Raw genomic sequence first — 27,584 nt, 5'->3', positions numbered from 1 at the left:
TGATGTCATAATTAACAAACCTGTGCCAAACCCAAAGTCTTCACAACCTTCTATGTCCTCTTTTTAGGGCCAATATTTAGAGTCTATGATTCACTCTGACTTAGTTTTTGTCTATGGTGTCAAGTTAACCCTCTGCACAGGGACAACCAATCGTTCAAGCAACGAATTCATTCAATTTAGCTCTGCTTTTTAATTTAAATTCTCTTAACTTATCCTGAGTTGCAAGAATTTCACAAGGAACTCTGTACCCTCAACCAGATTCACTGACCCCTGACTCTGTGACACTCTCACTGTGTACACACTTACGGGGATTTTTTTCTCTGAATCGTGTGGCTTCACCTCTATCTGTACCATCTGCTGGTATTTTAACTAACATTTGATTTGGAAAAAGGGCCCTCTTGCTTTCTAGTTAAAAAAGCTGGAGAGGTTCTGCTCTTGCTCTTGTCCAGAATGTGAACGACCATCTCTGGGGCCTTAACTCTTCCTTCTGAACACTGGATGGAGCCTTTCAAAGCAACATGTTTCTCAGGAACAGTTTGTTCTGAAAACCAACTATGGGCTTAAAAAGAGGTGGGCAAAACTATACAAAAATTAAATTATTAAAACAAGAAACCCTGAAAAAATTTAAACATCGTGCTTTAAAAACTGACAAGGATCAATTACTTCAACATTACCTTAATTCAGAAGTGCTTCTGGTCTGGTCTCCAACGCATGAAAAATTGTCTGCAACAGACAAAGAAAAGGCTATATATGCACTGCGTTCAGGTTGAGAGGAATAACATTGCATACATTTGAAGGAGCATATAAATCCCTCCCTTCTCCATCGCCATTTCTTGCCCCAAACTGTTTCACTTGGTACTCTACACTAATTTAGTATTTGGCTTTCCAATGTGCAAAAGAACTCTGATCTCAATTTCTTTCTCTTTCTTTCTTCTTTTTTTGAGAGAGAGAGAGAGAGAGAAGGGGAGGAAGCAGGAGCAGGGGAGAGGGGCAGAAGGAGGGAGGAGAGAATCCCAAGCAGGCTTCACATTCGGCGTGGAACCCAATGAGGGGCTCATTCCCAAGACCCTGAGATATGACCTGAGCCAAAATCAAGAGTCAGACGCTCAACTGACGGAGCCACCCAGGTGCCCTCGATCTCATTATCTTTTTTAAAAAAATGTTTTAATGTTATTTATTTTTGAGAAGGGGAGACAGAGCATGAGTGGGGGAGGGGCAGAAAGAGAAGGAGACACAGAATCCGAAGCAGGCTCCAGGCTCTGAGCAGTCAGCACAGAGCCCAACGCAGGGCTCGACATCACGAACCCCAAGATCATGACCTGAGCCTAAGTCAGACGCTTAACCGACTGAGCCACCCAGGTGTCCCTCAATTTCTTTAAAAAAAAAAACAAAAAAAAAACCTTAGAAATGCCTCATGGAAAATACTCTGAATCCAACTGAACAATACACGGGGAAGACCTACTTAGAATCCAGTTACTAGAAAAATAACATCATGGTAAGAACAATCACTGCAATTCAAGAAGCTTCTAAAGTCCTGTCACCCAGACTTGGCCATTTGACATGTAAAGGACCTCATCTGCATCTCAAAGGCGGCACAACTGCTTCCAAGTGTGACTGCTCCACAGGGGTGTGTGTGCAACCCGCCAGCTCCGCACCACTCCTGCGGCAGCAGGGCCATCCAGAGCCCCAGCTCTGGCATCTGGAAGAATCCCCGACTCTCTTCCTCTCTCTGTACTGCAGCCAGAACCGAAGTACACTTAATTCTAGATTTCTTCTGAAATCTCTGCTTGTTCTTTCTCAGAAACTAAATTTGAAAACATTTAAATAGGCTTTTGTGATCTCTCCAAATTATGTGAAAAGACCAATTCTGGACGATTCACAGATTACCACCTACCTGCCTGTTGACGGACTCACTACCTTGTGCAGCTACAAACGCCCGGGCACACATCTAGTCTGGAGGTCAGGAGAGGCAGTAACAAAATGAAATGTCCCCCAGTTGAACTGTGAATTCTAAAACACTCACTTCACAAAATACTTTTATTTGGGAATTACATTGCGTAAGTTGTAATAAGCACAAGCTTTCCTGTCAATAAAAGTTAAGTGTGGAAAGAAAACCGTATGGAGTTTCCTCAAAAGGTTAAACACAGGTTCGCCATGTGATGCAGCTCGGCTGCTCCTAGGCATGTAGCCCAAACAACCGAAAACAGGTGCTCAATGCATGTCCACACACTTCACGGCAGCACTATTCACAACGGTCAAAGGTGCTAACAGCCCAAATGTCCGTCCACGAATAAGTGGATAAACAAAATGTGGCACAGCCAACAATGGAATGTTCTCCAGCCACGAAGAAGAGCGCAGCACTGACACGTGCTACAGTGTGGACGGTCCAGAAAAGCATTATGCTGTGTGGAGAAACCACACACAAATGATCACAAAGTATATGCTTCCATTTACGTGAAATAGAAAATATTCTGCTTCTAGGAAAGAGACAGACCCACACAGACAGAATGCAGTGGTTGCGAGGGGCGCTCTCTGTGTACGTGGATGTGCGAATGAATACTGCTCAAAAGATACAGGGCTCCCTTTGGGAAGATGAAAATGTTCTGGAACTAGATAGACATGATGGCTGCACAACACAGGAAGTGTGCTAAATGCCACTAAATCGTTCACGTTAAACTGGTTCCCTTAACGTATCACAAATTTTATTTCAAAAAAGAGGGTGGGGGGGGGGGATGTGCCATTAAAGGTACTTAAAAGGACAACCAAACCAGTAGGTGTGGAGGTGGAAGAGGAAGCTGAAGAAAATCAGTGAACAGGTGGCCAACTGGCCTTCACAAACCCAAAGAGGGGAGCTCTCGGGAGGGCACACCTGCTGTGTCAGTGAACGTGTCAGTGAACTACCGAGTCTATAAGCAGGCAGTGGCAAATTCCGGCAGGACTGGTTAGATTGGGTCATTCTCACGGGAGGGGGCTGTACTGCCCACTGTGGGATATTCAACAGCACCTCCTTCCCCAGTGTGACAACCAAAACTAACTCGGGACGCCACTAGGTGTCCCTGGGGAGAATATGGGCTCAGGTGAGAGCTCCACCTTCAGACTGGTTGTCACAATTAATCCCAGTCTCCAAATACAAATCCTTTGAGGTACTTTCCACATCAAGAGACAAGAAGGAAAAAATTAAAATGGAAAAATGTATCACAGTTTGCTCTGATTCAAACACCTAGACTGCCGTGGCTCAAGGCATGAAAGCAAACTCCCTATTCCTTTTCTTTGGAAGAAGAAAACGGGGAGCCACGCCCCCATAAGTATTTCCCCAGCCTGCAGTTCCTATGGGCACAGTCACGGTGGGAGAAAGGGTGTGGACACCAGAATCAAACCGCCTCAGCCTGGATTCACACGTACAGCTGTCTGGATTTGTTTCTGGCTAAAAATAAGACCCAGGTGGGGCTCTTTTACTGACTATTCGGCGCAGAAGACAAGACCACTGTTCCAGACACAGCCATGTGATCCTAAGCCAGGAGCATCACTCTTATAGAAAATCAGGAAACTGGGGATTTAATGAGACCAAAGCCAAAGTCTCACGATGCTACTCTGCCTCCTGGAGGCAAAAGTAAGTGGAGAGGCAATGCACATCCTGAGACTCCTAGGAGCTGGTAACGCTGGGTCCCTTCCAGCCAGCAGGTGTCTAGGGCCCACAAGCGGGGCGGGGGGAAGTGCCCGCCCAGACCTGAGAACGATGGTTCTCAGACAGGCGGAGAAGGGCCTTCCGGGTTACACCGAAGCCTGGCTACAAGGGAGGGCTGCTGCTATGAAGTGGAACTAAGGGGTGGCATGAGGACAGGCTGAAGTTTTCTCACATCTTTTTAGAAAGCAATCCATAACGGAAGTTGGAGGAAGAGAAAGGAAGACATAGACAAAAATTCAAGAAAAAGGTTACCAGTTTATAAAGCCAATCCTAATCAAAATTTAAAATATGTAAAATTCAAGTGATAGATTTAACAGAGTAAATACAAATGTCTCAGCAATCTTATGAACAAATCAAACTTTTTAAAGTTTATTTACTTATCTTGAGACAGAGCACCAGCAGGGGAGGGGCAGAGAGAGAATCCCCAGCAGACTCCGAGCTGTCAGCGCAGAGCCCAACGCGAGGCTCCATCCCGCAAACCGTGAGATCGTGACCTGAGCCGAAATCAAGAGTCGGACGCTTAACCGACTGAGCCACCCAGGTGCCCCGTCAAACATTTTTAATAATTCGAATGAACAACTCCTTACCCACCCAACAACACTGCTTTGAGACCCCCTTCCCTTGGTGGAGGCAGCTCTGCTAGAAGGCAGGAGCCCTACTCTGTGACCCTCTGTCTCCTGTGGACAGGTCTACTGTGCAAGTCAGGTGCAAAGCTTCCAGACCATTCCCTCACAAAAGGACCAGACTGCTGCACACTATACACCCTCCTTTCCAGCACTGTCTCAGGCTGCCTCTGGCTACACCTCAAACACGAGTCTTTGAAGTCTACCTGAGTACCTTGGCTTTAAATGATTTATGGGTCAAATTCCCTAAACATCTATCCGTTCACTCAACAAATACATTTTAATACCTAGGATATAAGACAGTGTGCTGGATGCTGAGAACACAAGCCATCAAAACAGCTTAGCCTAGCTGCCCCCACATGGGTCTCCCAGGCCAGGGGACATTAGCCTATAATATAAGGGGGGGGGGGGCTCTACCAATACAAGTAAACTTAAGGGCTAGTTTCACTCAGGCCTGTGTGATCCACACAAAGTCCTAGAAATGCACACACAGGACACCCTGCACCACAGGTGAATGGCCAGGACAGGATTCCAGGGATCAGGGAGGAAAGAGCTCCTGTTCTGGGGGTCAGGGGGAAAGACATGGGCCATTGCAGAAAAGGCCACTTGACAGAAGAAAAAGGGGAGGGGTGGTAGCTCAGCGATTCTCAGCAACTGTGGGCATCATAGCTCACTTAGCTGAAATACCCAATAGCCAAGGTCATTATGATTCCCTGGCTGAAGAAGGTTAAAATCCTAGAGCAGATTTCTAAAGATGGAATTATCATTATTTAAAAAAAATTTTTTAATGTTCATTTTGCGGGGAGAGAGAGGGAGAGAGACATCATATGCAAGAGTGGGGGAGACAAAGAATCTGAAGCAGGTTCCAGGCTCTGAGCTGTCAGCAGAGCCAGACGAGGGGGATCACACTCGCCGGCCCTGAGATCATGACCTAAGCCAAAGTCGGACACTTAACCTACTTAGCCACCCAGGTGTCCTGTAAAGATGGGATTATTATGTCAAAGGTTATGTGTCTTTTGAAGCCTCTTGGAAAAAAATCAGCTGAGCCTACAGTTGACTCTACAGAGTTGTTAACTTAGCAATATTAAATATTGCCTTGACATTGATATTGATATTAATATTTAATGATAAACTCTCCTATACATATATATTCTAATACATCACGAGGTTTTAAGGACCAAATACTAGTATTTACGAGTATTGTTATTTTCATATTTTTCAAAAGCTAAAAACTGAATCTTCTTGAGACATATCTAGAGGATTCCTTTACTGGCTGCATTAAAATTTCAAATCGAGCAAAGGTACATCTCCCGGGAATGATTTCTTTTATATCAACATAACCCTAAGACAGAAAGAACATTCGGGTGTACTGTCACCTGCAATCCTGACATCCCCAGACCAGAGCAGAACAGACCCAAGGACATTAATTAGTCCTTACCCTGTTAAGTGTGGGCAGTCATGTTTTATCACAGGCTTTAAGGTGTTTGATTACAAGCCCTACTGGAGGTAGTATGCATCCGTGATATATACACCACTTTTTCTTCCTAAACCCTGAAAAAGGCGGGATTCCAGAACACATCCAGTCTTAAGAGTTTGCATGAGGGACTGGGAAGGCTTGTAAGAAACAAAGTAAACTTCTCACTTCTGAATAATTCTCTAGTACAAGATGTTCTGGGGATGCCTGGGTGGCTCAATCAGTTAAGTGTCCGAATCTTGATTTCGACTCAGGTCATGATCTCACAGTTCACAGGTTTGTCCCCACAGAGGCTCTGCACTGACAGAGCCTGCTTGGAATCCTCTCTCTCTCCATCTCTACCCCCCCACCATTCATTCTCTCTCTCTCTCTCTCTCTCTCTCTCTCTCTCTCTCAATCTCTCAAAATAAATAAACAAAAAGAGATGTTCTGAGCAAGAAGGTGAAATGATAATGTGAAAGAGTCCCCTTGCCAAATTTAGGAAGATCTGAGGGTAAAATGGAATATATCTCATTGAAAACACACACACACATGCACGCGTGCACACACACACACACACACACAAATACTCAAAAAATAAACAAGAGGAAAGGTAGAGCTCTTCTTTACAAAGGAATGCAATGATGTATAAGGAATGACAGATCTAGGAAACTACTATTTTGGGGCCTTGAGAGTAGTAACACGTGCAAAGATCACCAATGGATGCTAAAATGTGTTGTTAGAAGACATTCACAAGGTCTAACAGTATCACTCATAATTTCCTAATTTTAAAAACCAAACGTTATTATCTAATAGATACCACCTTAATCAAAGGATGATACTTAGTATTACCAAGAATGGAACAAACTAACATTAGGTATCTCATGATATGATAAAATGTGAAGTCTTGGTCACCTACCGAGAACTTTCGCCAAAAACACGCCTGAATCCAATTACGAGGAAACATTTATTAAAATCCAGAATGTGAGACATTACAAGAAATTGGCCTGAACTCTTCAAAAATGTCAATGTTGTAACAAGCAAAAAAAAAAAAAAAAAAAGGTGGGAAGACCACTCAAGATGCTGTGAGGCTAGGTAGAGCCACGAGTACCAAACTGCAACACATGAATTTGATTAAATCCGGAAGGTGAAGGGTATGAAGACATCTGGGTGAACGCTGAAGAAACTGACATGTGTACTGGGTTAGGTGTCACTGAATCCATGTTAAAGCTTGGCATGTAATGATACTATTGTGGAAACACAAAAGAATGGCCTTGTCCTTGAGACACCAGGCTGGAGTTGTAAGGAATCAAGTATCATGACATCTACAACATTCTAACAATTCACCAAAAAGCACCAAGAGACAGAAAATGTGGACCCCCCAAAAGTTACAGATTACTTGGTAAAAGGTACAGAATATTCACTCACCTATTTTTTCAACTTCCTGTAGCTTCAAAACTAAAAGTTAGGGGGTAGGAGAATACTAAGGTCAATGAAAAGCAAATATAAATCTTCTTTTAAAATGCCCTTGACATTCTCTAACAAAAGATGAGGTTACCTACAGATCAATCAGAGGAAATTACTGTGTTTTCCTAACTCTGTTGACTCTTCCCTGACCGATGCAGTGAGAGGAGCTCCTTCAGCAGCCGGGAAACTAGGCACAGCACATGTTCATGACTTCCTGACACCATCAATGCTCTTTGGTTTCTAAGGCCACTTTGAAAAATAGATGAATTAATATTTCATTTTTACTTTTTATATTTAATTTTTCTTCATTTTAACAGTGTTTCAGTGTTCTTTTTCTCAGGCTGGCTAGAGGTTTATCAATTTGATCTTTTCAAAACACCGATTTTTCAGGGCACCTGGGTGGCTCAGTTGGTGAAGCATCTGATTCAGCTCAGGTCTTGATCTCAGGGTCCTGAGTTCAAGCCAAACACTGGGCTCCGTGCTGGGCGTGAAGCCTACTTAAAAAAATAAAATAATTTTCAGTCTCGGTGATTTTCTCTGTTGTAGCTGTTTTCACTTTCATGGATTTTCCTCTTACCCTCATCATTATTTCCTTCTTGCTTTGTGTTCAATGTGTCCTTCTGGCATCAGAAAGCAGAAAGGTTAGACCGCGAAGACTTTGTTTCTACAACAAGCACATCATTCCTTCATGGTTCCCGTGGCACTGCTCACACTGTGCCCCACAGATGTCCATGTGTTTGTTTCACTTCCATTCAAATTCAAGTATTTTCAAATTTCCCTTATGATGTCATCTTTGACTTGCTTAATTTCCAGGTATTTGAGGATTTTCCAGATGGGGTTCTATTACTGATTTCTAATGCAATTCAACTGCCACCACAATTATTCTGAAGGCCCATCCAACAGTCCCAACATCTGGGTCACCTCCAAGTCCACTCCACTGATTTACCTCTCGACAACAGACCACCTTGTGTGTACTACATGATTTTTTGCTGAGTACCAGAGATAGATCAACAGAACGGAAGTAAACAGTGACTGCACAGAGGAACGGCACACCTCTTCCTCTGCCAGGCCCCATAAACAGATATATTCTAAGCCACGAAACAAGATTTTGAAAGTATAACTGGAGTGGCACCTGGATGGCTCAGTCAGTTAAGCATCCCACTTTGGCTCAGGTCATGATCTCACAGTTTATGAGTTTGAGCCCTGTGTCGGTCTCTGTGCTGACAGCTCAGAGTCTGGAGCCTGCTTCAGATTCTGTGTCTCCCTCTCTCTCTGCCCCTCCCCTGCTCACACTCTGTCTCTCTCCCTCTCAAAAATAAAAGTTAAAAAAAAATTTTTTTTTAATAAATAAGAGTATAGCTGGAAAAAAGATAAAGCTTAAATTTTTACTCAACCTTAAAACTGTATGTTCTTGTACTTGTATGACAGGTGTTATGGTGCTAAGTACTCTTGTGTATCACCAGATGAACCCCTCTGTAACCCAATGATATATCAACTATCATCACTCCTTGTAATTTTAATTCTGTAAAATTACAAAAAAGATATCCACAGCAAAGAAAGGTCAGTAACTAGCTCAAAGTTGTACGAACAGTTAGCATTATACCCAGCAACCAGACGAGCCCAGGGGAGTCTACTGATGCTATATTTACTCATTTTAAGACAAGGAGTCTATGTAAATTTTTTTAAGAGAAAGAAAACCAGATACAAAAATTAAGGCTTGTCCCTTTGTTGAGACTTTTCCCCTCAGCTCTGAATTTTCTTTGTCCTCTCTCTCCTTCTGCCAGGAAATACCACTTAACCTTAAATTCAGAGCTTAAAGACACATTTCATTAAAACTTCCTGACTGCCGCTCTCTCCCCAGCTAACCCATCTCCCTTGCGTTCTCCTGCTCCATTTCTATTTCTCGATCCTACTAGACTAGGAGCTGGGCCTGTGCCTTGCCTCGCCTGCCATTTTGGATTGGGGGGGGGGGCGGGGAGGCGGTTTGTTCAGCTTATAAACCACCTTTTCCAGGAGCTACCCCCATGGATCCTCCTCCCAACCCATCTTGGGATGATCCACTGTTTCCTGGCACCGGGTTCACACTACACAAGCCTGTCTCCCCACCACTGACCCCAATCATCACTGACCAGATCAGGAAAAGGTATTCAGCTCAAGAGACAGAACAAACTCGATCCCCCAATAATGCGTAAACTGAGACTGTCAGTGGGGCAGGCTCTCCGCGACTGGCAGTGGGACATGAACTTGAAAGCTGTGGCTGGCTACCCTTCACAACTGGGACATAGCTTTCTGAGCAGCCAAGAGAGCGAGAGACCCACGGGAGGAGCACGCTCACCGCTGCCCCTGTTCCCATCCCTTCTCAGGCTCCTCTACATGCCAGTCCTTATAATTAATTCTTCTTGTGTTTCGTTAATCTAGAGCGTCAGCTGTGTGTTTCAGTCTGTACCCTGCACCTGTGCCAGCACCAAGCACCCATTCCCCAGGTGCTTGCAAGTAAGTACACGAACTCCTGGTTTTATGGAAGAGGTCTCCCAAATTCCTTTCCAAGATGGAATGCTTTGCCTCTGATGACATACCCTCCACCGGTCTCCCCCCTGGACCACGGCAACAGAACCCAGCCCTCCTCCCCACCTGACCTATATTAGCAACACAGGCTGCTCATCACTTCCTCCTCCTCCTCGAGCTCCACCCTCCAACTGGTCTAAGGGACACCATGCTTTCTTCTCCTTCCCCTCACTGCACGCAGTTCTTAGAACCCCAAACACTGCAGTGTTCTGAGGGCTCAAGGCCCTGCTCTTTACAGGCCTGACCTCTCCCAACCAACTGACGCTGGGCTCACCACTCTCCTCAAAGCACACTCTCAAAACACCCTTCCCACCGGGCTGCCACTCAATTCTACCCGTCCCCTCCCCGCTCTGCACTCCAGCCCCGAGGCCCCTGGCCTCCAGCCCTGCCTAGCCTGCTACAGACTCGCTCCCCCAGCTGTCTCCTTCCCTCTTCAAGCCGCCCTACACATCACTGCCTCATTTATCTTTCTGAAGGACAGCTCTGACATCTGACTCCTCCGCTCAACTCTTCAAACACTCCTCCTACGGAAGAAAATCAAATTTTTTAGCCCAGCCTGATTTAAAGCTCTCCACCTCACCCACCGTGTCCCAGGTGCCCTCCCCTAGGGCTCCGATCACGAAGTCTGAGGAGGGCCAGATACACGTACACAAACATGCCAGGAGAGTCTGCTGCTCTCTGCCACGTGTGGACCAAGATCCAGACCACTTCCACAGAATCTCTCTTAAACATAAATCCGAGAAACATGAATGCATTTTTGCCTGGAAGAATAGAAACAATTTTAAAAAGCAAAATATCCCCCACAGTCAAGAAAGAGGATGTCCTTCCAACAAGTATGAGCTGAAGACATGAGTATCAAATTTCCTCTAAAAACTGCAAAACACGGAAAGCACTCTGCACTGGAAGTTTCTGTAACTCCTCTTCCTACTCACGTGTGACTTACAGTGGGAGCTGGAAAGGACAGAGACTCTGTACCTTCAGACTGCTTAGAATTACGCAGCGCTCTTTCCAGTAAAGCTTCGGGACAACTGTGTTTACTACACGGTCACTGTCAGAAAAGCACTTAGTGAGCCCATCCTTGTGCCTGGCACCAGTTTAGGCCAAGGAGGTAAACAGGAATATTTACTTCCAGTTTGAGGGCATGTGCGGCCATACTACCCAACAACCCTAAAAGTGGATGAAAGTTTTAAATCGTTGACAAAAGATTTAACAATAAAATGGCCTTGATATCCGGGTGCATATGTGTGAGCCCAGCTCACACATTCATTCACTTCACTCAACAAAGATTCACCAAAACTTTATCACGTGCCAGGCACTGAAGCAGAGGTGTCCCTCAGGAAACAAGACACGGTTCTTGCCGCCGGGGAGCTTCGTTTCTAGCTGAGGAAGGCATAAGTAAATAACCCAAGTATGCAGTTTTGACACGTCAGGCGCTGTCCAGTATGAAGGAAAAACAAAACTGCGCGAGGTGGGGAGGGGAGGAGGGGTGCGGGGATCCTCTATGAAGGCGGCTAGAGAAGGCATGGAGGTGTCTGAGCAGAGTCCTGAGGAGAGGGATGAGCAGGTGCAAAGTCCCTGGGACACTGACTTCTTCCTGCTACTTAAGCCTCCTACCCCCTTAGACACGAGAAACCCTGCCACTTATCTCTGGAGGTGACAGGAAGCTGACAAATCAATTTTTTGTCCCTCCCTGTTTAGTGCAACGGCTATCCCTCTCTTAAAAGAAACCTTGTTGTTACAAAAAAGGTTGGTCATAAAAAAGGGGGAAGGTGGGGAAACACAGTAAAAAAGCAAATACTCAAGTAAGATAAAATTCCTTGATCAAAGAATCCTTAGTCATTAGGAATTCCCAAGAAGCTTACTGAATGTCAGAAAGCCAAATTCCACCCAAGTTACTCATTCCTCAGGAACGTTTAAAAAGCCAAGGAGACCAACAAGACCCCGGAGAAGGAAAAGCAGAGTCACCACGAGCTATGCAGTGAGGGAAGCACTGGAAGGTCACCTGCTGTTTGCATGCTGGCTGGGGGGCAGGGGGGTGGGGGTCCTTCCACAGAGCTGGATAATGCGAGGTGAGTCAAGTGACTCCTGAGCTGGTGGAGACAAGAGGACAGCACCTGGATGTACGGAGCTCAGGACCGCGACCACACCGGCTCATTCTTCCTGCGGTTCTTAGCGCCCAGGTCTGGTACAAAGCTGCCTCCCAAACGTCTAATATCAGTTCATTCTTTTATTCAACGAATGATTTTTCCTCCTCCCAATCCTACCTAATATAGTAATTAACAATCTGATGATGCATTGGGACGATCACAAATATAAATTCTAACAACCAGTCATTTTTCTTTTAAAGCGACAAATAGCGTTAATTCAGAAAGCGTAAGAGGCTCGTGTACCATTGAGCCTTCTGAGAGAACTGTCCCAGGAAACAATGACATAGAGAAGGCATCCAAGAAAAGTTACATGGACAGCATATTCTGATTTAACTATGTCATATACTTTCATGGGATAAATTCATCATCTGATTATCTGTCCTGTTTGCAAATAAAAAACCTCACAGGAAAAAAAAAAAGAAAGTTGTTACTAACAACTACATCTTTTAGGAAGTGGTTAACTCTACAAGTGAAAAATTACAATGACTCCTGATTCCTCCTAACTACCCTGCCCTGCCCCCAAAAGTTTGACTGATCTAGTCAAGGCTCTTCTGTTTGCCAAAAAAAAAAAAAAGAGAGAGAAGGAAAAAAAAGCCTTACTGGGAAGTGGAGAGGGATCTGACAGTTCCCAAGGACAGGGAGAACGGGGGGCTCCAGGAGACATAAAAATGAGGAAGAAACAGGAACCAGAACCCAGTCTGGGCTGGCTCCTGATGACCTTTCTGTTTTTCTGGGTGCGCTTTCTCTATCCTTCCACCACCCTCTCTCCGGACCATCCGCTGTCATCTTGTACGCAGTCCGAAACCACCTAGAATCCCACATCCTAACCGGCACCCAATGTCAGCCGTGTCTGTTTCCAGAAAAATTCCTCTGCACCAGCTCAGTGGTTGACTGTCCTCAGACCAGGTGGCCAGCCAGCTGCAGCACAGGAGAGGATGGCAGCCCCTGCCACAGGCACTATGGCTGTGACACAATGACCGGTGTCTTCAACAGAGTAACAAACATCCCCCTGTAAGTTATATAAGCGTTTATTCCTTTACCCTGTCACCATTTTTTAGTCAGCTCCAAAGGATGAGTCATAAAGCGTCATACACGAATCCAAATACGCAATAATTTAGTTCCCCAAAACTTACGGTCAACAGATACATGCGGCCCTAAAAAATAAAACAGACAACGACAAAATCTCTTTAATCTCTGTCTTCTTTAAAAGCATTGAGGAATATCCCCACAGTCTTATCCGCTTATGGTGTCAGAGCTAAGAGAGCATCTAAGAACTGGGGCCACTGGCTCTTTTGACACAACACACATCTTTAGTTCATCTCTCCCAAGTGTCAAGAAGAGCTGCTACCTCCCAAGGTCCATTTTTAAGTAGAGTTTCTTAGAAGATCGATGCCACTTTTCTCTAGAAGCCGCATTATGAATGCTGGTGAGGCCTCTTTAGTCGACATCTGTGGGTTGCCTCCGTGTGTCCTCCAACTTCTCCTCTGGTGACATCACCAAGAGGGCTTACCTTTGACTCCGGGTGAGGGAAGAACCCCTCCTTCCGCCCTCACCCAGGCACTTCCGGTGGGGAAGCCCTTCTCCTGGGAACACACTGCCCACCGGGCTGCAGTGACTGGTTCAGGCGGACCCACGAGCCATTGAACCCCCAGCTCCCAACATGCACGGTGAGATGCCCGGGACGCTGCAGCGAACTCACAGAACGCCACAAGATATTTTAAAGTGGAGACACACACCCAGAGAAACCGGGCAGCGGACAGACACCAAGGGAGCAGTTAGCTCGAGTGGCTAGGCCACAGTTCCACCAGCAGATGGCACTACATCCTTTGTGATGACGTCACATCCTCGCAAAGCGAGGTTTTCGGCGGTTGCTTTGATAATAAAGTAAGCACCACGAGAAAATCAACATGGAACAGGAAATGCGGGTGGTGGTATCCAGTCTCATACTGAAGCCTGAGAAGCTACATAGCCCATTAGTTAACAACAGTGGTTTACTTAACAATAAAGTATATATTTTTTTAATGTACTGATACTCCTTTTTAAAAAGACTACTAAGAGGGCGCCTGTGTGGTTCAGTCAGTTAAGCGTCTGATTTTGGCTTAGGTCATGATCTCCCAGTTCGTGAGTTCGAGCCCCACATCAGGCTCTGCACTGACAGCGCGAAGCCTGCTTGGGATTCTCTGTCTCCCTCTCTCTCTGCCCCTCCCGCACTTGCTCTCTAGATCCCTATCAAAATAAATAAAAATAAACTTGAAAAATAAAAAGACTACTGGTAAGTTCCAGGGACATAAATATTTAAGTTCTTTGGCTCTAATGACTCAACGAAGGTAACTTTAGGTATTTATCTTGGTGTAGGGGCTCTGTGAAAATCCTAGAAGCACTACACATGCCACGAATTTGGGAATCTTTACATTAAGATTCAGACCGGGGCCTTGGGGGATAGAGAGGGAGTAGGATGGCACCTCACCAACCTACACCACCACACTTGGCCCCACTCCACCCAGAGAGCCTCGCCTACTCTCTGCCCCCACCTCAGGTGTGAGCCATAAAATCAGACAAGAAGCTATAAATTCATTAAGGGTAGGAACTGATTTCCTCATCGTTGTGTTCTCTGAACGAAACCCAAGATGAACTTAGTAACTGCTTACTAAAAGACCTGTTCCCACAGAAAGCAAGTTCTAAAATGCAGCCTTGAGGATGGGTGCATCTCAGAGACCTTGGATCCCTGGGGCACAGAGAGAGAAAGAGAAGGGCAGGGGCAGCCACAGCAGAGCCGAAGCCAGCTTCCCAGTGGGCCTGGCATGCTCAGGGCAAGTGAAACTGAGAGCTGGTGCAGAGGGACACAGCAGACACAGCCCAAGCCTTGACGGGGTTCAGACAGGACCCTCAAAGCAGTGCAGAGCGCCAGAAACGCTCACCAGAGAAGGCCCAGGACACAACCCTCCCGTGGTATTCTGCCCAAAATGCAAAACCTGAATCTAACCATTACCAAGCCCAGACAGACCCAAAGTGAGGGTCATAACTAGCCTGTTCTCTTGGAAATGTCAAGGGCAAGAAAGACAAAGAGGGAAAGGTTGTTACAGATTCTCAAAGAATGCAGATGACCTCCAAACACAACACGTGTTCTGGACTGACTGGACCCCGGACACCAGGGAGAACAGCTGTAGAAGACATTACGGGGACAATTAACGAAACAGGAAACAGGAAACAACTTGGTATCAGTGTTGAATTTACAAATTTTGATGAGTGAACCGTGGTTTTATAAAAACACGTCTGTGTTCTCAAAAATACACACTGATGTATTTAGTGGTGAAGCGGGAAACAGATGTGAGAAACTGATGTGAATTTTACATTCTACTTCTTTCTCTTTTTTAAAGTTTATTTGAGAGAGAGAGAGAGAGAGAGAGAGAGAGAGAGAGAATAAGCAAGTGCGCACGGGAGCAAGCATGGGAGGGGCAGAGAGGGAGAGAGAGAATCCCAAGCAGGTTCCTCACTGTCACTGCAGAGACCAACGCAGGGCTCAATCTCACAAACCAAGAGGTCATGACCTGAGCCAAAATCAAGAGTCAGACACTCCATCGACTGGGCCCCCCACGCGTCCTGCCTTCTACTTAAACTCACATTTGTGTGAGCATAAAAGTTGCACGTGCCCATCAGGACAACACCCTGGCGACCACGTGTAGGGTGAAATGGGACACAAGGAGCACATTCCCTGTGGCCCAGTCTGCCATCAGTGACCACTAGGGACACCCTCACCTCTCCCAGGTCTGGCAGGAAGGAGGATCTGAGCCAGAGGGGCTGGCTCTTTGGCTAAGAGTGGAATGCTCTGAGCCTCCGAGGTTTGGCAGACCGGGCAACCAGGAGACTGACAAGCATCTAACTGGGGTGTGGCCTGCCCATTAACTCCTCTTCACAGTGTGGGGGCTGTGCTCCCCGCTTCCTAAGTTTACTACCCAGTGGTATAAAGTACTTCATTTTTATGGAAGTACAACTAATGAGCCCCGCAGGAAGATAAAGAAACGAACGAGAGCTCAGTGGAGTGCAGGGAATCACCCCTTGGGGACATTCGGAAACACCATGGGGAGGGAAGGCAGCTGAGTTCGAATCGCAGCAGGCCAAGGCCACACAAACTGCCACCATAACCTAAAAGGGGACCCTACACAGCCCACAGCCCTCGACCTTCCAAGGGTGTGGTGCTAGGCTAGAGATCAGGGGCGCTCACACCAGGCAGCCCTGTGCACCGCGGGGTGCCGGGCAGCACCCCAGCCTCTACCTAGGAGATAACAGTAGTACAGCCCACACTGTAACAACCCCAAATGTCCCTCTGAGAATTCAGTCGCTGTTCCTCCCCACTGCCTGTCGACAGAGTCCATGAATGGCCTGTAGGTTTTCCAAGCCATCAAAGCAGTTCAGCGAGAGCAGCTCCTGGTGGGCAGGCTCCGGAGCAGTGCGAGCTTAGAGGCAGCGATGAGGGCCGCGCAGGACAAAGAGACTAGGTGACAAATGCCCAACCACGTAAACCGTGCAAGAACTTATGACTGACATAGGCAATATTCAAGGTCATCCCCCAGTGAAAGCACCCTGGACAATTCAGACAGGCGCCGCCGCCCCAGTGGCTGCTGCCCTGGAAAGGAGACGGGCGGGGGCGCTGGCCACCTGAAACTGACACTACACACAGCTGTACACGTAACAACCATCTTTATAGAAATGCCTCCTCAGAGATAGAAGTGCCTTTCTCGTGGCTAAGCCCACACTGATTTAAGTCCCAATATGTCCCAGGTGTCCTGAGAACTACAAGAGAATTAAAAAAAATAAACCCAAAGAATTTACGCCTTATCCTCAGAGTTCATCTCTAGACCCTCCTCGGTACAAGTATCCATCCCGGAGAAATTCTCCTTCCAAGAAGGTACTTCCAGCACATAAACACCCGAATTTCAAACATCACAGTGAGACTCCAGAGGGAATTTAAACTGGAAGAATTTAGAAAACCTATCTCTATGTATCTTGTTTGCAGAATACTCTGTCAGCTTAGTGCACGTCAGCACATGACTGACAACAGGAACACCGTTAAGGAAAACAACCCGTGTTCCTGGGGAACCATGTTCAGCAGTGTTTCTGCAGAGGCCGTGCTGAAGGTCAGTTGCACAAAGAGTCTGGGATCAGAGGGTGAGTCTGGGTCCCAGCCCTGCGACCTCAGGTCAACTGCTTCACCCTCAGACCTGCTGCCTCTCTGCTGGTAAGAGGTCAAAAGATGCTTTGCTGGTCAAGAGCTCAGAGCAGGGGTGGCACTTTTTCCCGTGGACACCAGGCAGCCAACGTCCGGGGCTTTGTAAGCACAGACTCGGTTCTGCTGTTGCTCCTGCTGTCACAAAAGCAGCCACAGACACGCATGAGGACTGAGGCTGTGCTCTGATACAACTGCCTATGGGTACAAACTCGAATTTCCCTGAACTTTCCCATGTCTCAAAGTACGCTCCTTCCAATTGGCTTAACCATTTAAAAATGTAAAACACATTCTCAGCTCGTTCTTAGCTCCTGGGCCACACAGAAAGAGACAGCAGGTGTAGCTGTGCCAACCTCTGGCTTAGCGTACAGTGCTGGGCACATGGCTACAGTTACCATCCTGAAATACAGGCCACAGTAGCTACATGCCGTCAATCTCCACTGTCTTAGAACCAAAAACTGACCTCCTAATTTCACTGAGAGTTGTCTTTTCTCACCTACCAACTCTGTTCCAAGCAGCGGCTTCTGCTGTCCTGGAGAGCGCACTCACACGTCAGATACCCCGAACACTCCTGCGCTCCAAGAAATGAACTCGGCTTCTTCAAATCAAACTACATAATCTCGACAGTCAATTCTGAAAATCCATTCGACAGAAGATTCCCCCCACGCACAAATTTACACTTGAAGTAGAATTCTATCCCTTACAATTTATATGTTAACCAAGAGGTTATGAGTGTAGCTGAACATCTAGCAGTATCTTGCCCTCCACGTCTTGGTATCCACTGAATGGTGTGGACGCCTCCACTCTTTCCCAGGACCTGAAGTCCACATCAGCTACGATGAGCTTCACTCAGTAAATCCCACCAGGTCTTTGGTTTTGCCTCACTGCCTGAGACAAACTGACTGCAGCGTTACCGTCTGACATCACTTTAACGTACTATTACTAGGGGCATCTGGGTGGCTCAGTTGACTGGGCTTCCGACTCTGGATTTTGGCTCACGTTAAGGTCTCATGGTTCATGAGACTGAGCCCCACGATGGGTTCTGTGCTGACAGCACAGAGCCTGCCTGAGATTCTCTCTCTCCCTCTCTCTCTCTCTCTCTCTCTCTGCCCTTCCCCCACTGCACATGTGCTCTCCCTCCCTCCCTCCCTCCCTCTCTCCCTCTCAAAATAAATAATAAATAAATAAGTATTTTTTAAAAATAAAGTACTGTTATTGAAAACCACCAGATGCGCCTGACTGGCTCCATGGTAGAACATGCGACACTCGATCCCGGGGTTGTAAATTCAAGCCCCACGCTGGGTGTAGAGATTACTTAAAAATAAAATCTTAGGGGCGCCTGGGTGGCTCAGTTGGTTGAGGGTCCGACTTCAGCTCAGGTCATGATCTCCTGGTTCGTGGGTTCGAGCCCCACGACAGGCTCTGTGCTGACAGTTCAGAGCCTGCAGCCTGCTTCAGATTCTGTCTCCGGCTCGCTCTGCTCCTCCCCTACTTGTGCTCTGTCTCTCTGTCTCTAAAATAAAGAAACATTAAAAATTTTAAAAAAATAATAAAAAATAAATAAAATCTTAAAAGGGGCACCTGGGTGGCTCAGTCAGTTAAACATCTGCCTCTGAATTTAGTCTCAGGCCGTGATTTTGTAGTTCACAGAATCGAGCCCCGTGTCAGGCTGTGCACTGACAGCCAGGAGCTGCTTGGGATTCTCTTTCTTTTCTCTCTCTCTCTCCCCCTCTCCGTTTATGCTCTTTTTCTCTCTCTCTCTAATAAAATAAACATTTTAATTAAAAAAATAAATTCTTGGGGCGCCTGGGTGGCGCAGTCGGTTAAGCGTCCAACTTCGGCCAGGTCACGATCTCGCGGTCCGTGAGTTCGAGCCCCGCGTCAGGCTCTGGGCTGATGGCTCGGAGCCTGGAGCCTGTTTCCGATTCTGTGTCTCCCTCTCTCTCTGCCCCTCCCCTGTTCATGCTCTGTCTCTCTCTGTCCCAAAAATAAATAAAAAACGTTGAAAAAAAAAATTTTAAATATATAAATAAATAAATAAATAAATAAATAAATAAATTCTTAATAAAAAACACTTAGACTGCCGTTGTTATATGTCAATTATAACAATACCCGTGGCATTAAATCCTTTACAAAAAATGAAAAGATGCAGGAAAAAACAGCAAACCAGGAACATAAGATGCTATGAAGGAGCAGACTACAGCACCAGTAAAAATCATCTACCTCAAAGGTGAACTCAGTCAATTACACTTCAATAAAAAAAGCTCAAACTACCGAGATTTCTGTAATATGCTTACTTCAGTTATGCTACCTTTGAGAAGCTTCTAATACGTTCAAATGTTGTCATTATATTTCGTTACATTTCCTCCAAAATGAAAATTTCTTTTCCCTAATTATCATGATGTTGGTAAATTTTCCACAAAAAATACTGAAAAAACAGTCCCTTACTATAACGTGTCCCTTGCCCCCATCAACCCACAGGGGTGAAAAGGGGCATGTGTTTCTTCTAGACCTCGATACGCAGGTGCATAATTTTTCACAAATGAGTCAAATGACACTATACATAATCCTTCTCCCCCCCTCCCAATTTACTGCACTGTGGCCATCTCCTCGTGACAAAAAAGGGCCACCTTACATGTTTTTTAAACAGATGCACAGTATTCTGTGAGTGTGCCTCAACGTAACCAATCCCTAGTGATAGGCAGGGAGATTCAACCATTTATTCATTCCCCAAATATTCAGAGACATACTACCGTGTCAGAGCACATGTCATGGAGCTCTCTGCCCTCACTGAGTTTATATTCTAGTCACCATTGACAAATGTTTTCTTTTACCTCCAAAATTCAAGGTGATGGTTTCTAACAGAGACTGTTTTTAATACTGTTTTTATAACTAACGTTGTAATAAGTATTCTGTTATTTTCTCCTTTGGACAAATTCCTAAAAATGAAATTGCCAGAATAATTTGTTTTGAAATTTTCTCTTTTATACTAAGGATATCAACCCTTTATCATATACATTTCTAATATTTTCTCCAATTTGTCTGCTTTGGAGCCTCAGTTCACAGGTCGTCCATCAGGTGTCTTTTGATATAGACAGGTTCTGAGTACTTCAGCAGATAATCTTTTTATGGCTTGTAGCCTTAGTGTCAGGTGAAGAAATCCTTTCCTCACACACCCCACCTCTAAGGTTATAAAATATATCCCCCAATATTTTTCTAGTACTTTCATGTTTTTAATTTTACATTTAATCCTTTAATCCACCCGGAACCTGTATGTGCCGTGGAGTGTGGAGTTTTCAACTTTATTTTTCCCAGCAGACTGCCCCTTGATCCAACATCCTTCACATTAAAATCCATCCATTCCCAACTCGTTTAAGATGCCACACTAGTCGTGAAGTAAATTCCCATAAGGCGACAGGTTGTCATCTAGCCTACTCTGTTCCATCTACCTATGCTGTATAATACTTTTAAAATCTGTATCAAATAGGACACTTTCCCCCCTCATCTTCATAGAACAGCCTCCTCTCAAATATCCATCCCCCCCCCAATAAGTGACATCTTTAAAATACGCCAGCATGTGTACGCAGGTAACCCGCATTCAAGTTCTGCACTCACACCCGTTCAAGCCCTCTCTTGTCTTCAATAATGCTGCTTAAGTGCCCTTCATATAGTCTTACAACCGACTTAAACACACTTTTCTGTTTATAAAAAGAAAAGGTTCAGACCTAATAGCCATAAAAAAAAAAAAGAAAGAAAAGAAAACGGCATTGGTCTACGTGCCTAAGAACTCAAAAAATTATCTTTAAAGTTAGTTTCTATAAAAGAATAAGTTATTTGCAAAAAAGCATCTTATAAGGACTCATGGCCCTTGTCATGAACCTTCACTCCTTTGTCTTTTCTATTCATTATTTGATACTCAGGACTCAAGTTACTGAGTTTTGTAATAACACTAAAAACAGAACTTCACTATAAAGCAACCACACGGTTTATTACAGGCATGAGTTGTGGCCGGGGCCCCACAGGCATCTTGATCCTCCCGGGGATCTCTAAGGTAGGATAAGGTCAAAGGAAGGGGCAGGAGCAGCAGCACAGGTGAGTGGAGCTGGAACTTTCTTAATGTCCCCGCTTCCTCCCCTGGTGAATCTCGGCCGTCTCACTCACAGGACTAATGAGCCGGAAAGACGAGGGGGTGGCAGTGAGAGGAACCTGTTTGTCTAATCACAGTTATTCATCATGTAGCTGGTTCCTCCTTTCTGCCTCTTCTTCCAGATGACCCAATTACCCTCAAAACTTTCTCTCCCAAGAATGTCCCCGATTTTGTAACAGGTCACTACGTATAAAGCCTCAGAGCTACTTATATTCAGTTCATCAGGGAGTATCTAAGTTAACCTGCACCCGCTTGTCATGCTGCTTTGCTGGGAGTCTTAGATTTAAAAATCTTTTGTTTTGTTTGAAATCCAATCCCACTCCCTCCCAATCAAAGCCATCTTCTTCTTTTCTTTCTAAGGTAGGCTCCACGCCCAACGTGGGGCTCAAACTACGGACCCCAAGGCCAACAGTAGCATGCACCACCGGCTGACCCAGCCAGGCACCCCTCAAAGCCATCTTTCTTTTTTTTTTGTTTTCACATTAAAAAATTGTATTTATTTATTTTGAGAGAGAGAGAGAGAGAGGAAGGGAGGGAGGGAGGGAAGGGCAGAAAGAGGGAGCGCGAATCCCAGGCAGGCTCTGCACTGTCATCGCGAAGCCTGACACAGGGCTTGAACCCACAAACTGTGAGATCATGACCTGAGCCAAAATCAAGAGCCAGATGCTCAACTGACTGAACCACCCACGCACCCCTCAAAGCCATCTTCCTTGATGTCACTCCGTCTCTTCCAAACCTTCAAATTCTGAGCTTGGCAGGCATTTTATGCAGACTCCCGCACAGGAGAACTGCTGAAATGACACTAAAGTGTTGTTTGCTGAAAGGTAACTGGTTCAACCCATTGCTCGGTTAGCAAACAAATCAAATTTTATACTAAGTCAAACTGCTGTTTAACCTCACAAGAGTTGCTGAAAGCCGGTCGATCACGTGTCCTGGGTCACAGCTAACTTGCTCAACTGGACAGAGTAGCATACTGATTAGGACAAATTTTAAAGCCGTGAGAGCAGCTGAAGTGAAAGGCCAACCAAACGGCCGGCACAGATGAAGAGACGGGCCCGAGGCAGTACCGATGGAGGAGAACCCCTGGCTCCCAGGGTGTCAGCCTGCTGTGACCGCCTCTCTCCCTTGTACCAATGTCCTCCACCACTGTGGCTTCTCAGCACACGGCCCAGGGACAGCAGCCAGGGAGGCGCTGAGGAGCCTGGCGGGGGGCCTGACAGAGCCCCGCCTCAGCCGCACCCAGCGCCTGGGTCGGGTCTGCACTGATCACGACCCTGGGGGATTCGCATGCACCCAAATAAACAGAAGCTTAGAGTCTCCCTGTTTAAAAATACAACTCTCCACTGGGCCCACCTGACCTTCCAACATGCCTAAGCCCTCCCGCTGCCCCTCCATGGCAAAGCTTCTTGCCACCCCATCTCCATGGCTGGCGTCTCCTTCCTCACCTCCCATGTTCCAACTCACCCCAATCAGCTCTACCTCACAGGTTCACCACCTAGTACCCGCGGTCCTTCAGTCAAAGAGACCCTTCAACACACTCTCTCAGAGCAGTTACCCACCCACCCTGCTTACTGAAGAGCTGCCCCTGTGCATGCCTCTTCTTTCAGACCGCTGATGGCTGGCACTCCTGCTCCCATCGCCAATCCCGTGCACAGGCGACAGCATCTATCTCTGACTTCCAGACTGGACTCCTGGAGAACACACTGATGAGCCAGCACTCGCTCGTCTTACGGCCATTCGGAACCTGAGATGTTCCAAGCAGAGCTCCTGATCCCCGCTGGACAGCCAGCAAACCTGCCCCACCCATGCGGCCACATCCCAGCGGCCCACATCACCACCCTGAAGTCTACAAAGCAAACACTCGGGAGGCAGCCTAACTCTCTCCCTTGCCCCTTCGCCCAGACCACCAGCACCAGCACTCTGGCTGGTTCCACCTCCAGAGCAGATTGAAATCTACCCCTCTCTTCCCACCTCCTCACTCCACCCTTAACCAAGGCACATCATCTTTCATTAAATCCCTCCTTTAGTGGCGCCTGGGTGGCTCAGTCGGCGAAGCGGCTGACTTTGGCCCAGGTCATGATCTTGCAGTCCGTGAGTTCGAGCCCCGCCTCGGGCTCTGTGCTGACAGCTCGGAGCCTGGAGCCTGCTTCGGATTCTGTGTCTCCCTCTCTCTGCCCCTCCCCCATTCGCACTCTGTCTCTCTCTGCCTTTCAAATATGAATAAATGCTAAAAAAAAAAAAACAAACAAACTTAAAAAAAAGTGCCTCCTTTAAATGACCTTTGCCTCTATTTTTTCCCCCAACAATCCATTCTTCATTCAGCAATCTGAACAATCTTAAAATTCACATCTTGTCACTTCCTGCTTAAACTCTTTCAATGGCTTCCCGCTGCACCAAGGAAAAATCCAAACTCTCTTCCATGGTGTGGTAACCACAATCTGCACTGTCCACACCAGGGCACTTCTGAAAGTCAAAGGCACTGACCAGACAGAACCACGGCTCGCCAAGCGCACACTGAGACCTGTTCTGGGCAAACCGGTGACCGAGGACATCTTCCCTCCAACATGCACGTCCACCACTCTGCTCCCGGGGCACTCCCCTTTGGCCAGGCGTCCTCCCCACCTCAAGAACTCTGCAATCACTTCTTTCTACCCTCACCTACTTGGCTCCCTCTCACCCGTGAGGTGTCATCCACTCAGGAAGGTCTTCCCCAACTGCCCTAAACCACGCCCCTCTCCATCTAGTATCCGACAACACTCACCATAACGGGAGAAATTTGCTGTCTCCGCCATCAGAATGAAATCAGAAACTACTGCCCAGTACTTATTAACAAGCACAGTGTCTTTGCTCACAGTATTTGGCAAATATTTGCTAAATTAACTGAAACAAATTAATGTTCATTTTTAGAATTCATTCCACAGAAATCTTAATATTAACTGGACATCCTAAAGCAGGCAATTCTAAATGCCACTCTATCGAAAGATCTGTGGGTTTTAAAAAAATGCACCGATTCTTTGCAAGTCCTTCCATCAAGATCCAGAGTTTATTTCCCTATACTTAGAGTGCGGACTGGACCTTGTAACTTGCCTTTAACCAACAAAATGCAGCTAAGGTGACGTTGTGTGACTTCTAAGCATGGCCTCAAGAAGCCTAGCAACTTCTGCTCCTGCCCTCTTGAAACTCAGCCACAGGACGGCTGGGCTGGCCTGCTGGAGAGGGCACGCGGAGAACAGAGGCACCCTGGCCAGTAGTCCACGCCGGTAAGGCCCAGGAAGCGCAGACCCCAGCCCACCTGCCAGATGACTGCCAGTGCAACCGTGGGCACGGCCGACACCATGCAGGGCAGAGACGAGCTCTCCTGGCTGAGCCCTGCCCTAGCACAAAGGTGAACGCGTGGTCATTGTTTTACGTCCTTACATTGGAGGGCAGTTTGTGGTCGTGCAGCGCTAAGTAACTAACGTATGCCATGATGAATTTTTCATCACTGCAGAAGGCATATCAGTTTAAGTCAGAGCTTTCAACACTGGCACTGCTGACATCTTGAGCTGCCCAACCCTCTGATGTGGAGTAGCAGTCCTATAGCACACCCCGAGCTGTGACAACTACAAACGTCTCCAGACAAAAAGCAAGAGCAAAATGTTGTCTGCACCTCGAGGGGGACTGGCTCTTCCACAAGGGAAGGAAGGATTCATTACTTTGGGCACATTCCTTGTGCAGTCTTCTGTTAACTTCAGATCTGGGTTGATACCTACGTATTCTTTTCCTCCTCGATCGCCAAAGGACAGTTAGTGAAACAGACACTCGTGGTGGCCTCTACCCAATCCTGCAAAGATTACCCACAAGGACTTTGCTCCTCTGTTCCCACAGGAGAAACAAGACAGATGCAAAACCAAAGTACCTCAAGGGCCCTTTCAGTTCAGTGCCTGACCCCTAACAGAGACTCAAATCCTAGCTTCTGGGTGAGCTCCAAAGACCACAGGAAGACATAAGTAGCTAAAACTAGCCAAAACCAAGATCCCAGATACTTTAAGTACAGCAAGTTTAGGGACTGTGTATATTTTTTAAAAAGGGGGGGGGTGTAAAATATTTAAAAGTAAATTTGACTGGGGGCACCTAGGTGGCTCACTTGGTTGAGCCTCCGACTTCAGCTCAGGTTGTGATCTTGCAGTCTGTGGGTTCGAGCCTCGCATCGGCTCTCTGCTGTCAGCGTGGAGCCCTCTTCAGATCCTCTGTCCCCTTCTCTCTCTGCCCCTTCCCCTCTCACGTTCTCTCTCAATCTCTCTCTCAAAAAGAAACATTAAAAAAAAGTAAATTTGACTAGCAAAATTCCAATTCTATATGCAATATAAACTATTCTTTTTGTTAATGTTTATCTTAAGAGGGAGGGGGAGAGAGAGAGCACGCAAGAGTGCATGTGAGCTCGACAGTGGGGGAAGGGCAGAGAAAGAGACAATCTCAAGCAGGATCTGCACTGTCAACGCAGAGACTGATGAGGGGCTCGATCCCATAAATTGCAGTATGACAACCTGAGCCGAAATCAAGAGCTGAACACTCAACTGACTGAGCCACCCAGACATCCCTGAACCATTCTTTTAAATATACATTTATCGCATCTGACAAGCACCCCAAGATTCACACGATATAGTTTCCCAACTAGACAGGCAAGGGTTGCTAAACAGAAGTACTGAAAGGACTTTAATTTCCCAAATTCTCACTCTGTATATGGAGACTTTTCCTCAAACCTCCCAAATTTCTACTAATGGCAGCCCAGACACTCAGTCTAGGACTGTGCTATCCGGTAGGGGTTGTTATTAGCCACATGTGGTTTTTTAAACTTAACCGTATTAAAACTAAATAAAACTAAAAGTTTCTTAGTCACCTGAGCCACATCTCAAGTGCTCGATAGCCACACATGGCTAGGAGCTACCATACTGAACAACGCAGATCATAAAACATTCCCATCACAGAAAAGGAATTCTATTGTACAAGGCTGATCTGAAAGATCAAAATTAAAAGCAAAGTAGAAAAAGCTTGTACTGGAGATGGAGAAACGTACCACTTCCAGGAGCAGAGCAGCCTCTCTTCCATCCAGAGCGCTCACTGCTACAGACCAACGCGTGTTCGGCCATCTAAAAACTAACATAGATGGGGCGCCTGGGTGGCTCGGTCGGTTAAGCATTCGACTTCGACTCAGGTCACGATCTCGCGGTCCGTGAGTTCGAGCCCCACGTCGGGCTCTGTGCTGACCGCTCAGAGCCTGGAGCCTGTTTCAGATTCTGTGTCTCCCTCTCTCTCTGCCCCTCCCCTGTTCATGCTCTGTCTCTGTCTCAAAAATAAATAAACGTTAAAAAAAAAAAAACCTAACAGAGTCAAGAGATATATTTATTATGTAAATACCTACATGTTGCTAAGTTCTTTGTTTTTATTTTTAACATTTATTCATTTTTGAGAGAGAGCGAGGAGCGAGCAGGAGCAAGGGAGGGGCAGAGAGATAGGGAGACACAGAATCCGAAGCGGCTCCAGGCTCCGAGCTGGCAGCACAGAGCCCCACGCGGGGCTCTAACTCACAAACCGCGAGATTGTGACGCGAGCTGAAGTTGGCCGGCAGCTCAACTGACTGAGCCCCCCAGGAGCCCCAAGTTCTTTGAATCAGTACAGGAACAAGAGAAGTTCCTACAAGGCTGCTCTGCTGTTAAAAAAAAAAAGAATCGTGGGGTGCCTGGGGGGCTCAGTCGGTTGAGCGGCCAACTTCAGCTCGCGTCACAATCTCGCGGTTTGTGAGTTAGAGCCCCGCGTCGGGCTCTGTGCTGCCGGCTCGAGCCTGGAGCTGCTTCGGATTCTGCGTCTCCCTCTCTCTCTGCTCCTCCCCCATTCATGCTCTGTCTCTCTGTCTCTCAAAAAGAAATACATGTTAAAAAAAAAAACTTAAAAAAAAGAATCGTTTACCCACTGACTTACAATTAATTAATTAATCTCAACAATTTTAGAAGCTTTCAATTTTATTACTGTTTTTAAGTTCGCCTTGTCTAAATCTGGGAGCAAAATGTTTGGACTACAAGAGCTATTTTAAAGCCCTTCTTTCACAGCCTAAGGGAACTTCCTCAGAGTGCAGCCTGTTCCTCAGCAGCTCAGCCTCTTCCTGAATATGTCAAGTTTTAAGTGACAGGAAATGTGCGTTGGTCAGTTCCTTTATTTTAAGAAAATGTAAAGAGAGCATGATGGCCACTTATTGATTTAAAAAGCACGATCTCACCGCGTTCCCAACCAGCACCT

At 46.4% G+C, this 27,584-nt stretch overlaps 1 protein-coding gene across 2 annotated transcripts in view; it reads right to left on the bottom strand.

Moving 5' to 3' along the window:
• Positions 1-27,584, bottom strand: part of GNB1 (G protein subunit beta 1) — an 88,190-nt gene that overhangs the window by 46,307 nt on the left and 14,299 nt on the right. The window contains exon 2 of one of the 2 annotated variants that reach the window (XM_049618274.1): positions 675-723. The exons of the other annotated variant lie outside the window; for it this stretch is intronic. The gene's annotated coding sequence lies outside the window, so the exon portion shown is untranslated. The remainder of the gene's footprint in view (positions 1-674; positions 724-27,584) is intronic. 2 annotated transcript variants of the gene reach the window in all.

The sequence above is a fragment of the Panthera uncia genome, assembly GCF_023721935.1.
Source record: "Panthera uncia isolate 11264 chromosome C1 unlocalized genomic scaffold, Puncia_PCG_1.0 HiC_scaffold_4, whole genome shotgun sequence".
Taxonomy (NCBI): Eukaryota; Metazoa; Chordata; class Mammalia; order Carnivora; family Felidae; genus Panthera; species Panthera uncia.
Note: the sequence above shows the minus strand (reverse complement) of the source record. Positions and strands in the feature narration are given on the sequence as shown.